Consider the following 15,069-nt stretch of genomic DNA (forward strand, 5'->3'; position numbering starts at 1 on the left):
GAAAGAATAACGCCGAGAGAGGAAGAAAGCCTAGAAGGGGAGCAGAAACTCATATAAAAAGACTTGGTCCATCGAGGCGGCGGTCTATTATGTATAACGTGCACGCGCAAACACACACACACACACATATACACGCTAACGCTTACAAATTTTAGGGCTCTTCGGGTCGCAAGACACGCAAAGAGTCCTCGAGGAGAGGACTTTTTCTCCCCTCCCGTCGGTCGCGTTCTTATTTTTTCTATATACTTCATAACTCTCTTGTTATAAAACGATGAAAACGACGCGTATATCTATATACGCCGCACCCGCTGCCGTATGTGTACTATATTTGTTGGTCGTAGTAAACCGTTGATTGAAATAATGAAAGCCGGCAAGAAGGGGCGAAATTGTCGAACCGTATATACGCGGCTCTCCGCGTATATTCATAACGTCCATGAATTTTATAATAAATACGAGAGCAGCCGCGATGCTAATTTCGCGAGATTCGGAGCAGCCCTTAAATTCGGGGGGTTCGTACAAGGATCAACATAAGAGAGTCGAACTTTCTCCTTAATGGAGCTGTACACGCGCGACCGTGCGCGCTCGCGCTCGTGCTCGCGGGGAGACCGGAGTCCCTCCCGCCCTCTTGTATGCGAGCCTTTACTTCGCTGCTTCCTCTCTCGTTATATTTACGCGGCGACAAAACGAGCCTCGTTAAGGGTTGAATTTGCTGCGCCACGCTAGTCTCCATTTATACCTTTTATACTTGTGAGCTTTTTTTCCTTTTTTACTTGTGCCCGATGTTTCACGCTGAGAGTCAAAAGTACACCTTGTTCTCGGTCCTTGTTGGCGCGAGCTCGAACAACTTGTCGTCGCTCATGTTTAAATTCATTTCAACGCACCAATTTCAAAATAATATAAGTGCGCGCGTAAAACCTCATTTAAAGATACACGTTTCATTCACTCGCTCGTTAAATATATACGTATATATATATATATAGGGTGGCCCTTAATATGGGTAAAAAAAAAAAATTGATCGCGCCGCCCGCCAAAACGGATCCAAATGATAAAAAAAAAAAAAAAAAAATCTACGCAAAGCCGTAGTAGCTATGTCCGGTAAGAGGAAGACGTGCCTGTAAGCAAGAACTTGGATTTAAATATCAACTTTTCTGCATGATTGGAGAAACATGGATTTTTAAAATCTGCAGGTTTATGTGTCAATTTTTTTCCCTACTTTCCGAAGCTATTGTATATTAGTATTCAATATACAGATCAAATAATAAGGCCTTCCATACTGCACTAACGAAAAAAATTAAAAGGGTCAAAAGATTTTTCCGAATTTGTAGTGATTTTTCTGCGCAATTTTGAGAAAAAGTGAGAGAAAAAAATTTGCCAATTTTTATGCTTTTTTTTTCAATTCCACAAGCGTAGATTTATTTTTTTCAACTAAGCCATGGTATGGACCGGATAGCTGGTTTATTCAGCTTCAATTTATTCAGCTTCAAAACTTCGGTAGGACCATTTTTTGCTGAGATGTTGAACTTTGAATCAAGAAGGACTGTTTTGTCTTTGATCGACGATATCTCGGCAACCAATGGTCGCACAGGAAATTCAATGGCAGTTCTGAAAACTGGAATGAATGCCCTACAAGGTTCCGTTGCGATCTTGGAGACGAATTTTTTCTTCCATCCTTGTCCGGAAATTTTTAAAATACGAAAAAAAAGGTAATTTATGGTTTTCCAGAAAGTCAATAGCCAAATTTCAAATAATCATGAAATGACTGATGTTGAGTATGCAGTATGTAAGGCCTTATTATTTGATCTGTATATTGAATACTGATATACAATAGCTTCGGAAAGTAGGGAAAAAATTGACACATAAACCTGCAGATTTTAAAAATCCATGTTTCTCCAATCATGCAGAAAAGTTGAAATTTAAATCCAAGTTCTTGCTTACAGGCACATCTTCCTCTTACCGGACATAGCTACTACGGCTTTGCGTAGATTTTTTTTTTTATCATTTGTAACCGTTTTGGCGGGCGGCGCGATCAATTTTTTTTTTACCCATATTAAGGGCCACCCTAGTATATATACATCCGTTCTGAGACTAAGTCTTCTGACAGGTATAATGCTACGTTTATATGAAAATTCATATTGCCCTAAAAATATAGGATATTTATGCGTTAAAAATTAAAAAAGATAAAACAAATGTATTCTCATTTTTAACGCTATCTACTTCGCAATTTCGTTTAATCAGATATTTGCTCGATCCAGCTGATTCGATATTGCATAAGGTTGTTGAATATTTATTTATATTTCTTATTGAATTTGAACGTGCGCCGTATAAGCATCTTAGACGCTTCGTCAAGCGCGTATACACGCGAATCCATATGAACTCGAGAAGGCACAACGCTCACAATCAGTCGAAGCAGGAGAGCAGTGAGAAGGGCTGCTGTATATAGGGGAGAAAGCCCGAGATCAGAGTGTTCATGGGGAGGGAGAGGTGATGAGAAAAATCGAAATTTTATTGAGAATTCGAAGGTAAACACGCTCCATTGAATCCGGATTACGCGTCGTGGTGAAATAGCGTCCGTGATGCGAGAAGAAGAGCGGGAGAGCGGGAGAGAAATTCACCGAATAAAAATAAGGCATTTTTCGCTCACCTCTGAAATCTAGAATACGCAGCGGAATGAAAAGCGACGGATAGAAATGAGCCGCAATCATTCATCTGGCTCCTGCTCGATGCTTCTCCCGTTTATAAATAAAATATCTAATAAGACGGGGAATGAAAAAAAATATCTATAGCCTATTTTTATCAATGCGAACTTGACGACGATTGCGAACTTGACGACTCATCCCGGTACACCGCGAATAGCCGATGTGCAGACGTTGAGAAAAAAATCCGCACAAATCGACCAAAGCTATATAGTTTTGTTAGCGCATGTATAGCCGCTTTCAAGATCGTTTCTGGCGGCATAAGTTTCTGTCCATCCTATATGTGCCCTCGTTTTATACGCTCGCGTATATAGGGGAACATGGGGCAAAGTGGCCACCCACTTTTTTGGGGCATTTTTGAATTCTGGAGCAAAGTGGCCACTCACGCAATTCCGATTTCTGGCGGGGCACAGAATCAGTGAGAATTCTATGTTTTTTTAGAAATTGATAGCTATTTGAGGCAGAGGGTGAGAATCATTTTGCGAATTACTGATAAATGTCTATTTTATTTTAATTGACAAAAATCGTACTTATAATGGACTTGATCTTCATCAACACCTGCACACAAGGTGTGCGCCCATTTTAGGCATGTTTCGCAGCGAATTCAATCTTTGGAGGAATGCGAATGAAGTTGATCGCAGAAAATACACGCAACGTCCGCCGCAGACAAGAATTTTTCTTTTTTCATGATCTCTTTTTTCTTACTCACTAGATTTACGCGATACGACAGACTCGTGACAACGGCGGTTTTCCCACGATTTGCCCCCGATAAGAACGGGCTTTTGCCACTGGTAATGGCAAAATTTATCCAAGTATTCCGACTAATTCTTTTTTCATCCCATCGAAGGAGGGTACCTACTATGCCTCGTTTCTTTTCGGTTTATCGCGGCCTTCAATGTTCCATGCGGGAACAGTCTATTACAACGTCTATTTAACCAGAAGTGACAATTATCGATTTTCACCGCATTTGAGAGGGTGGCCACTTTGCCCCAAAAAATTTTCTCGACCAAATGAGGAAAAAGAGGATGAACAAAGAGTTTTAAGACTCAACAATAGTCGAAAGATCATTTATTATCTGATAAAGTGGGCTGGATATTCATTTTCGGCATGAAAAAAAATTTGGCAAAATTTATCGAAGTATTCTGACTAATTTTTTTTTCATCCTATCGAAGGAGGGTTCGTACTATGCCTCGTTTCTTTTCATTTTATCGCATCCTTCAATGTTCCATGCGAGAACAGTCAATTCCAACGTCTATTTAACCAGAAGTGACAATTATCGATTTTCATCGCATATATTTGAGGGGGTGGCCACTTTGCCCCAAAATTTTTTTTTTTCAAAATTCGAGCAATAATGAGGTGGAATCAGTTTGGGGACATAAAAATAAGTAAATGACCATGTGCTACCCGACAAAACTCGTTAAATTCCTTAAGTGGGCCACTTTGCCCCATACTCCCCTATAGAACAACGCGTAACGCGCAGTACAGTCTTGAGAGTCGCCCTGACTCATTTCTTCGATCGCTTCTGTCCCAATGGACTTGCATGGGGATTCTCGTGACATCATGACACCGCGCGAATTTTCATCAATTCGATAGCAAAATTTCGCGTCTACGTATGGAAAGACTTGGTATTTTAACGTTTATTTATTTATTCATTTTTCGGTCAATATATACCGTATATATACCGCGTTTATCACTCTAGCAGCGTATTATTCGATCGATGAGAACATTGATCCGGCAACGTTTGATTTTAAACTACGTACATCGCGATACGTTCGATGTGCAGCTGTATCAGAATGCAAGGACAATGCAACAACGCGAATCGCCCCCTGCCTATCCGCGGCTCCGTGCGGTTGATGAGAACACAGTCGGTATAGATTGGCGCACCAACGGACCACCCTTCTACGGATAGCAGGGTTAATCGCGACACAAAGGACGTCTCGTTAGTCGAGGATTAAACGGATTATATGGTCTCTGACCCTTTATCCTCCACCACCGCGTCTCGCGACTGCTCTTTTTCGCTCGTTTCCCCAGCGGGTTCTCATTATATATTTCGGGAATTAAGCATATACACGCTTACAATTATTTGATCCTTTATAAAATATGGTATGAAAACCTGGCCAAGACTCATCGGATCCCATTGCATTAAAAACAATTGCAACTGTTGAATCGCATCCTATCGCATCTCAAATACATTCAAGATAATGAGAGTACAGATTTTTTTAAAAACCGCATGGACTTTTATTTTCGCGTTATATATATGTGTCATATGATTTCCTAAATTTTAACGACAATGAATCGCATGACGGAAGTACGACGAGGCATCGATTGAATTCCAAACGGAATTCAAATTATTTCTAATTTGGTTAGCAATAACGAACAAGCTGCAAGCCTGCTCATCCTCTCATGGTGAAAGGAGGGGTTGAAAAAATGAATATAAGAAGGAGGAAGAAGGGGTTGCTTCGGTACCGCAGCATCACAGAGAAAGGGTGGTGCGCGCGATGTAGCGGGCCGCATATTGATTGTTAGCAAACGAAATGGCGTAATTCTCAGCAGTGTAGGATGTTTCGGTTTACGCGAGTATCGCCCTTTTCGTTCACTCGTTTCGCGCGTCCGCGCTCTATTACATAGTATACATACCTATATACTGTATCTTAATCCGCGAGAGAGCTAGGGGTTTGCATTCCCGTTGTAGGGATTCTATTATATCGACGTTCAGCTCTCGTTCCCCGCCCTGCCGCACCGAAACACGCTTCATTAAAACGCACCACGGAATTTGCAAACACACATTCTGTGTACCAAGTTTGCCTTATCTATATGCGCTCATACAACGCCGGCCAACAGGCCATATGTTGCACAGCGGTATCTATTACCCCTCTTGTTTGTCCTTGTATATTTCTATATCTGTATAAGAGCCGCGCGGTGTAGTACGACACGACGAGATTTTACCAATTTGGTAAACGAAAATGAATAAGGAAGTCGATGAGAGGCGCGTATATGCGCCTATACGCATATTCCGTCCAAATTGTGAATATTCTACCGAAGGGAACAGAAGCGGTGCGTACGTGCGTCCAAGCATCTTCCTTTGTCAGACTTTGGGAGGCTCTATTATATTTTTATTTTATTATGACCGCGACCGCAATGTATTTCTAGAATAAACCATCTTTGCGATTAGCAATCGGGCTTTTGCTGCGCGTATTATACCCACACACGATTCTACGTATGATAATTTTTAACAGCTACGCAGCCGGCCGTAATCGATCGTCGAAAGAAGAGTCTTGGTATGGGAGTATCGAACAAATGCCGGACGAGAGCGAGGGAAGATCAACGAATACTGCTTGTACATATATATTATGTAGTGTTGTAGCCCACTACCATGTTACCGTCTCCAAATCCGCTACAAGACCGCTACATTTTCTTTTATTCTTCGTGTACGCGATAACGAGATATAGAGGGAGCACGCGGAGAAACAAGCAGCGCGTATCACGAGTTTTGCGCAATTTAATTTACCAGGACGAAGAGAGTGCATGTTTTATGCAAAGAGATTGATATTGATTGATTGATGTTTATTAGCTTTCTCAGCTATTTGTAGTACATTTGTTTGCAAATTTTTCACATCTAGGTGTTATTTTACTGTGTATATGGAAAATAAGCTTCATCCTGCATGCGCACTCATTGATTTTTAGAAACCTATTGTTCTATTACCGTTCTGTCATGTAATTCTATTAGCATTCTTTCCAAGAGTGAAAAGTATACATATTGCACCTGCCGTGTGTCATTCACCTTCGTATACCTGATAACTCTCATCACCCGATTTTGCACTATCTGCAGTTTATTCAATTCATTTACGCTCACACAATTGTCAGCGTCACGCAGTATTCGAAACTACCATACATATACTATTCAGACAACCTTTTTTTTTTACTCTTTTCAATAAATATAATTTATTCACAATCGTCATCAAATCATATTCTTCAACTATCGCTCACACGAATTCTTCTTCTATATATCATCTTTCTACGAGATGTTTCGACTTTCTGTGCTCGACAAATGACGATTTTGTCTTCACCTGAGTATAAGACATCACGCAGTTGTGATAGAAACGCGCACGTCAAAACATAATTTCCTGTATCGAAATTAAATTATTAAAATTCTTGTTCTGATAAAAATATATCCATATGATAATAATGATATTCTTTGTTATAATTTATTATCCTACATATATACGAAATATCAAACGCTGATTATATTTGTACAATATAAATCGAGTGAAATCTAATAAATATTTGGCAATTGAATCGTTGTTGAAAGTATGAGAATGATGAATCGGATGCGGCGCAAAGTTGACGATTCGTCCTGAAAAAAAATCCGTGCTGGATAATCGACACGCGTATAGCGCAAGAGGAGCGTAGTATAATATGAAAGCGATATATCGAGCCCTCTCATATGTCGAGCGTTATTAGGACACGTCGTCGTGTCACGCCTCTAGGCGTCTCATTAAATTCATTCCGACCGGCGCGGGAACTCTCTTTCAACGGTGCTCTCACTCGATCGACGGGCGCACGCCCGTCAATAGAGAGTGAAAGAAATGTAATTTATATGTTGAATGCGTATGGTAGATGGAGCGATAACCCGTCGTCGAGGTCGAAAAATAGACGAATTACAATAATGTGTATATTATGTCCTTTGAACGGCCGAAAAATCTCGTTCCCGCCCGCGATAATCAACGTCCGTCTCTCACTCGTAACATATCGTTAAAGACCCCATTAACGTGATATAGAATATCTACAATTCAGGAATGCATATATTTTTTCGATCGAAAGTACCTGATGTTACACACAGGATTTCATGGATGATTTTTCACGCGTTAAATTTTTCATAAAGCATCCGGACGGATGTCGGCCGCTATCGTATTATCGATTTTTGAATTTGCGATGCATTCAGAAACTATAAACTTGCATAACGATTGAACGATGGAGGTGTGCTGGATATGTAAAAATTTGATTTGTCAAAACTCGATAGGAAAATATACGAGAGAGGCAAGATATACGGGTTGGTGTGTTGGGGCGGGTGTACTTGGATGAAGAAGCAAACATGTATTTTTGAAAAGTGTAAAATCAGATGCGACGAGAAAGCACCCGCGTCGTAGTCACGAAGAATCCTCTGCTGAATTATAAATATAGAATGCATCGGTATGTGTGTAGCGGGCACGAGGGTGCGCATCACGAGACGCCTCGAGTCTTCTCTCCGGAGATCGGTCCTACGTGCACCTTACACCGAGAAGAAAGGGAGATCGAGAGAGAGTAGTAGTAGTAGACAGAGAACGAGAAGAAGGAAGTATACGGAATAAAAGATTGAAGCGTCGCAGAGACGTGTGACTTAATGGACGCGTAGGTGGAAACCGGCAGCCGGTATTCGTGTGGTGCATACGCGATCCATATAGTCTTGTGAGAGAAACACTGTAAAGTCAATTAGAAACCTTGAAATCAACAAATTTTCTTGTGTTGATCGGGCTAACGACATCCAAACGGTCCAACATAAGAGGCAGTTCATTTTCAAATTTGTATTGCTTTCAAATAATAAAAAAAAAATACTCAATCGGGAGACTCGGTGTTCGTGCTGCGATGTAGAGCAGGGTCGTTTGTTTCGTCGCCGCGGAGATTTAATTTTGAGATGTGCATGGGATAAAATTTCAATTGCCAGCATATATTATCTATATCAACGCGTGCCTGTCACAAGATAGACAGGAGTCTATCAATTCGCTCACTTTGGAAAGCTTATGAAGCGAACACGTTCGTGGTCACGTCCACATAAAAATAAAAATCCATCAGCAATTTGTTCGATATAATAACGCTGTTGATCCTTCTCATCGCGATCACAAAAACCCGAATTTTCTGGAATATTATCTTTTGTGCACGACGCTGAAGTTTCCAACGTTCAAGTCCAACAAAATGAACGAAAAAAACGTTTGAAATTCACCAATTTTTTATTTCACGAATCGTTGGTGCAGCTTGAAAAACAACGAATCGCAAATTTGTCAGGTAACAAAATAGGAGAATTACTGGAATTATTGGAGAGTTTTTTTTTTATCATTTCGTTGGACTCCAACGTTGGAAACTTCAGCATCATCTTTTGTGCGCCCATACGAGTATTTATGAACTTGGGCAATCGATTGAATATTCTTTTAAAAAATTGTATTGATCCGGTGTATGTTTAGGAGATATAGCGCGCGTTCATCACCGCGGCCAAATGAATTGAAATTTGAAAAATTCAATGAAAACTCGACAACCGAGTCCCGAAGTTATTCGGTGTTGAAGAATGGTTGCCGCCCCCGAGGAGTATCGAAAATATTCGTATAAATGAAAATATTTGTTTGTTCGTAGTACACATTGCTATATAGGGGAACATGGGGCAAATTGAACTTTTAAGAAACTAAGACAAATTCATTAATGAGCACACGGTCTTTCACTTGTATTTGAGTCCCAAAACTGACTACCATCGCTAATTTTTCAAATTTCGAAAAGAAAAAATTTCGGGGCAAAACGAACTCGGCCTCTGCGAAGCAAAAAAAATTATAAAAATATATTTCTCGCAATACAGCCGTTGGAAATGACTGCTCCCGGATGTAATGCAAGCTCTGGCATACGAGAAAAGAAATAGGACCCCCTCGAGCCCATTTATTGGATGCACGAGAGGAAAAAATGGGGTTAAGTCGCAGATCGCTTCTAAACCCATTTTTTGGTGACATGTGAAACATGAACTTGGAGTTCACTGCGCCAGGGTATAAACGATATTTCAACTATCTTTAGGTTTTGAAACAGATTCCCGTTCCCTGTAGGTCGGATTTCGTGAAAAACGATTTGTGGGGCAAAACGAGCTCAGCCTCAGAGAGGCATAAAAAATCCGAAAATTGCATTTTTCACAATCAACGCGTTGGAAGCGACGGCGTCCGCGCGTAAGACGAGCTCTGCTATGTGAGAAAAGAAATGGGACCTCCTCGGGCCCATTTATTTCATGTCCGAGACGAATAAATGGGTTAAAATCGCGGATTTTTTCACCAATTTCTTATAACATGAAAAAAATTAACTCCAAATTCACTGCACCAATATATAAATCATGATTCAACTATGTTTATGTTCTAAATCAGTTTTCCCGTTCCCTCTTTCTCGAATCTCGTAAAAAAAAAATGTGGGGCAAAACGAACTCAGCCTCTGGGAGGCATGAAAAATCAAAAAATTAGTTTTTTCGCAATAAAGACGTTGGGATGAATTCAATTTTTTTCACCGTGGATTATATTTCATCCGGAGACGGATGAATTGTATCATTGCGATTTCTGTAGAAAACAATTCCAATGAATTCAATTTTCTTTGTTTCTTACATTGTTCATCATTTCATTTAAAAAAAAAAGGAAATTCAAGAATTAAAGAATTTTTCGTAGTTCAGAAAATTTTGCCTCTGCCCTGTGCCCATTGTGGTTTCGAAAAGAAAAAAAAAAACAGGAAATTTTAATATTAAACTTTTCGCTTCGAGTCGTGTTCGTTTTGCCCCGGATTTCGCGATCACGGGGCAAAACGAACACGGTGTTCGTTTTGCCCCGTGTGTTCAATTTGCCCCATGTTCCCCTACGCGTATAAAATCGCACGGACGTATCACGGCGATAATTTCAATTATAATGCCAAGTCTCGCCGGACCGCGTGTCATATATTCGTAAACGAGATAATAATTCGTTCGTTACAGAGTTAACAGGTTGACCTTGTAAAGTATTAATATATCATCCTTTTGGCATGCATACACCGGCGTTGCACATTTCTGATCATTCATCATTATTCATCGATGGGAGAGCTACGGCAGCAACATTTTACTAATTTCGTGTTGTTTCGAGTGCGGTGAAGCAGTGAAAATTGCATACATGAACGCGTATGCGCCGTTATATCGAATCTCGGGGGTGGGGCGGTACATATAGCGTTGCGTCGGTTCGAAAAATGTTCGTGGTATTATCGTATAAATAAATGGGAAATACATTCGTCAGCTCAATCGTCATTTGAATAAATAAATTAAAATCGCTTCGGAGCAGGTTAGGAGTAAGGTCGAAAGAAGAAACGAGCCCGCGCGCGCAGTCTCCTATTCATGATTTTTTTTCAGTATTTTTATCCATCTAATTTTAAACTGGAATTCCATAGTACCTTCGAATTACTGTGTAATCATCTTTATCTTTAAAATATCGCTATCACTACTTTTCCTAATCATTGTGTCTCGTCGCATAAAATCGCCCACGGTTATTATATTTTAAGGACTCAATTATTCTCTTATTCCCTCTTTTGTGATCCATGAATATTGAAAGTTTTTTGTTTATTGTCAAACGGGTGGGTACGGGTTCTGCTGCTCGCTGACCAAAATAAAACGAGCGAATATAAGGAAAGCAGTCTGCTGTAAAGGGGGAGATTGGTCATTATGCGCGGCTACATTGGAAAAATTGTCAAAAAGAAAATGGATATGGTTCAATCGATTGGACCGTGGCGAGCGGTGGCGAGCGGTGGCGAGCGGTGGCGAGCGGTGTAGGTATACGAGAGTCTGAAAGAGTCGAAGAGCGAGAGAAAAAGAACAAGTCTCTGTATCTGCTGGCAATATCGGTGAAATTATCGCACGCGGGCGGTGATAGTGGTGATACTTCCTATATCTATCTATCTATCTAGGTACTCTTTGGATTTTTCGTCATCTCCGTCGCTATACTATATGCGGCGCATTATAGGAAATGCTTTGGAGGAAGGAAATACATCGATTCGTCACCAATTACTCTCGACCAATTTCATGAGACGACTAAAGATATTAAAAGTTAATCCGGAGCTGCCTTAGTCTCTTTTTTTCCTTTGTTTATTCTCTGTGTCCCTTACGTGTCGGAGCAGGATATACGCCGCTTGCATCGTAACATATTGCAACCGAGTTTGGGCAATGTAAAATGGTGTCAGAGCCAACGACGTGAATTATCTTGGCAGAGTCGGATAGGAGTGGTGGGTGATTTTCGAGCGTGACGAGGGTGGCTCTTGAATTATAGACTTCACGCTTGAGCTAAGACAAAGCGATTTCATTTGCACAAGCCGGTATATGGTATACCGTCTGCTGCGTTGCGAAACGAAAATGTCTATCCACGGTTCGGGTGTTTCAAGCGCATTCGCAAAATTTACATTACAAACATAGAATCACACTTCGATAACGCGCGCTTTTATTATTCACGCGAGCGGTACAAGCGTATGAGGGCGTCGACAAAATTGAAAATTCCGTTGATCTTTTATGTCTCGTGAAAAATATAGTGCAGCACAGGTTCGAGAATCGACTTGATATTGATCTGTTCTGTTTGTGTTTATTATATTTACGTTGGTCTTGTTTTGTGTGTGCCGCGCGTACAAGCAGGCGAATACAGAACAAATCGAAAATAAGGAACAAAACAAAAAAGTGTCATGAAAAATTGTTAAAAATGCAAAACGACGAAGAAAGCTTGTCGGATAAATAGGAGGGGACGCGAACGCGTAATATTAACGGCGTCGCTCGCGCGCTCACGAGGCGCATAACATCATATATAAATATATAACGGAGCATCGGTCGTTTTCGAGCAAGATTTACACCCGCGTGCCTACGGCGAGACAAACTTTTAGGTCCTTTTCTCTCATCCGCTATCTCTTTCTCTCGGATGGTGGAATGAGAAAAACCGAGTACCGTTGAGGGTGCTGGTGCATGTTCAGCCCCGCAAGTGCTGTATATCGCAATTAGGTCCCGATCGAGCTCTATAAACCATTCATGTATCGAGCGAAACGACACGTTCTTTTTATTCCAACGATCTCGTTTTTTACACTTTTGTATGCTTATATACATCGACAAATTCGAATTATTTATAATCATACTAATTGTGTTTGAAATTAACGTTTCTCGGGTGTTGACGAGACCCCCGGCCGCCGCCGCGTTGACAACTTGGAATATTTTCATCCAATTACGAATCACATAACGACCAGGATTATGAAAATATTCTTGATTAAAGAAAAATATTGTAGGCAGCGAGCGATTTAAAACGGGCCGTGTATCTTTAATGGAGATTCGTCGATTTTCCCTTACTTGTGAAGTTGAAGTGCGGTACCTGCTAATTGGACGGGACCATGACGAATTATTAAAAAAATGATTAGGATGCCAAATTGTCTGGAGATCCGAACGAGTACTGTATAGTAGTTTTGCCATTGGACCTGTCGCTGGATATCCTTGTTTTGTATATATCGATCCAAACAATTTATATGCGGAAGCAAAAGAAGATTTTCAGCTTACGGCACATACGACGTTTATCTCTTTTCAAAGGATATCAGTATAATCAACCAGCTCAGCTCAGCGTTGAAAGCGATCTATTATTGCACCAACGCTAATACGCTAATAAACGCGGTGCTGGCTGAATCGCTTTATCTTTATTTTACCGCATGTGTTGTTTCAATCATCACGAAAACAACATGCGTATGAAAAAGAAAGGGTCGCTGCAATTAAGAACGTTCCGCAGGGGGAAATTCATGGATTTACATACACGCACGCAAGCGCATTATCTTGATGTTATACGCGCGCGCATATCCGTTCCATAATATGGGCTTTTTCGTTCCAAACATTTTTAATCCTGGACTATTTTTATTGGAGATAACTCAGGAGAGAGAGAGAGAGAGAGAGAGAGCCATCTCAGAACTTTGATTATACACGCGCGGTTCCCGGTTAAAAAACTGCATAGTCTTATATATTAAATTTTATTTCGAGGGTGGAAAGATTCGGTTATCGAAATAATTTTATTTTCACGACAAAACAACAACATTGTCGCACACACTCTGTAGAAAAAAGAATAAAACATTTTCAAGATCCGGTGGTTGTTAGATGTATAGGACTTATTGGGGTGAAACGATTCGTAGACGGGCGGTAATACGCAAAATATTCTTGCACAAAAACAGCCCCGTGGCAGAGCAAACTCCCCTATGAATGTATACACGCAGAGAGGTGTATCAGCGGTACAATAAACTGGGGCTCGGAACCGAGTGTCAATGCTGCGCGACGGAGCAACGGTACAAAACGCATGTACGCGATGAGATGACAGAGACGAAGGAGCATTAACGCGAAACACTTGCCCTTACGCATGTGTGCTAGTTACTGCGAGCATAAAAGCGGTATTTGTTTCAGCGAAACGGAAACCACACCGAGTGAGGGTATGTAACGTTTAACCATGCGATAACGCGGGGGTGCGCGCGGAGACCGAGCGGGAGAAAGAGAAAAAAAAAACAAACGAAAAGAACGCGAAAAAGTGTAATACGAACGCACGTGCTTATTCGAGGTATGTGCGTGTGAATCGCGTATGAATAAAACACACAATACACTTTGACGATCGGAAGCTGCCTACTCCTGTTGTGAAAGATACCGCGATCGCAACCAATAAAAAAAGAGCTTTTTAAAAGATTAACGGACTGCTTCTTTGTTATTGTATGTCCTTATAGAGAATTATTTAATTATATTGAAATGTTAGATTACCGCGGCTATATAGGTGCACGGTTTACAACCGGAATTCGATATCCGCGATTCTCGTCCAAGATTCATACATTTTTAACATGACATTCTTTTTTATCCGAGCCAATACTCAAAAAATCTTAATCATTTTTGCACATTTTCGCTCGCGGTCATTATCTCATGTGGCGTCGTCCGTTCAGAGTTTTCTTCTTTTGGTAAATCATCAAGATGAACATATTCGACCATAAGAATAAAGTCAAGATCATTTCATAAACAAGCTTTCGTTACTCTCGGAGTTACTTTCGGAGTGTTTTGCAAATATAGAAGGAATAAGGAAAAGTTTATGCGCGTACCAATTCGTAGATGTATAGGCGGATGATATTAGGGACCGGCATATTGTTATGAGGGAAAATTGTGGCAATATCTCAACATAGCCGCGAGCCGTTCAGACGTATATATACTGTTATACAATAAGAAAAAAAAAGGGTGAGGGTTCATTTTAATTAAGCCATTAGGGGGACTCGGAGCGATGGAGATACGAGTGGTCGCGCACGCATCCCTTCCTTCTCCTCCGTTTGCCTTTTCTCATTTGGTTTTACTATCTCGCATAATTAGTTCTCACTTGATATTTTTTTTTTTTTCATCCCCGCGTCCTTCAATTCTTAAGATTCTATCGGTAATGTAACAAGGAGAGAGGAACAGAAGCAGGATCCGAGCAGCAAGAGAAGCGGCATACCAGAGAATAAGCTCTGTTATATCCGACGCGATTTCACGTTCACACCACTCTTGAGCACTGATTCGTCTCTGCATATACGAGCCTGTTAAAGTGTTCCGAAACTCTCGTTGTTGGAAATTGTGCCGAAATTTC

At 40.7% G+C, this 15,069-nt stretch overlaps 1 protein-coding gene across 1 annotated transcript in view; it reads right to left on the reverse strand.

The window, feature by feature from the left end:
- Window positions 1-15,069, reverse strand: part of LOC122415781 (netrin-1-like) — a 102,298-nt gene that overhangs the window by 13,296 nt on the left and 73,933 nt on the right. The window lies entirely within an intron of this gene.

This window comes from Venturia canescens, chromosome 9, assembly GCF_019457755.1.
Source record: "Venturia canescens isolate UGA chromosome 9, ASM1945775v1, whole genome shotgun sequence".
In the NCBI taxonomy this organism is placed as follows: Eukaryota; Metazoa; Arthropoda; class Insecta; order Hymenoptera; family Ichneumonidae; genus Venturia; species Venturia canescens.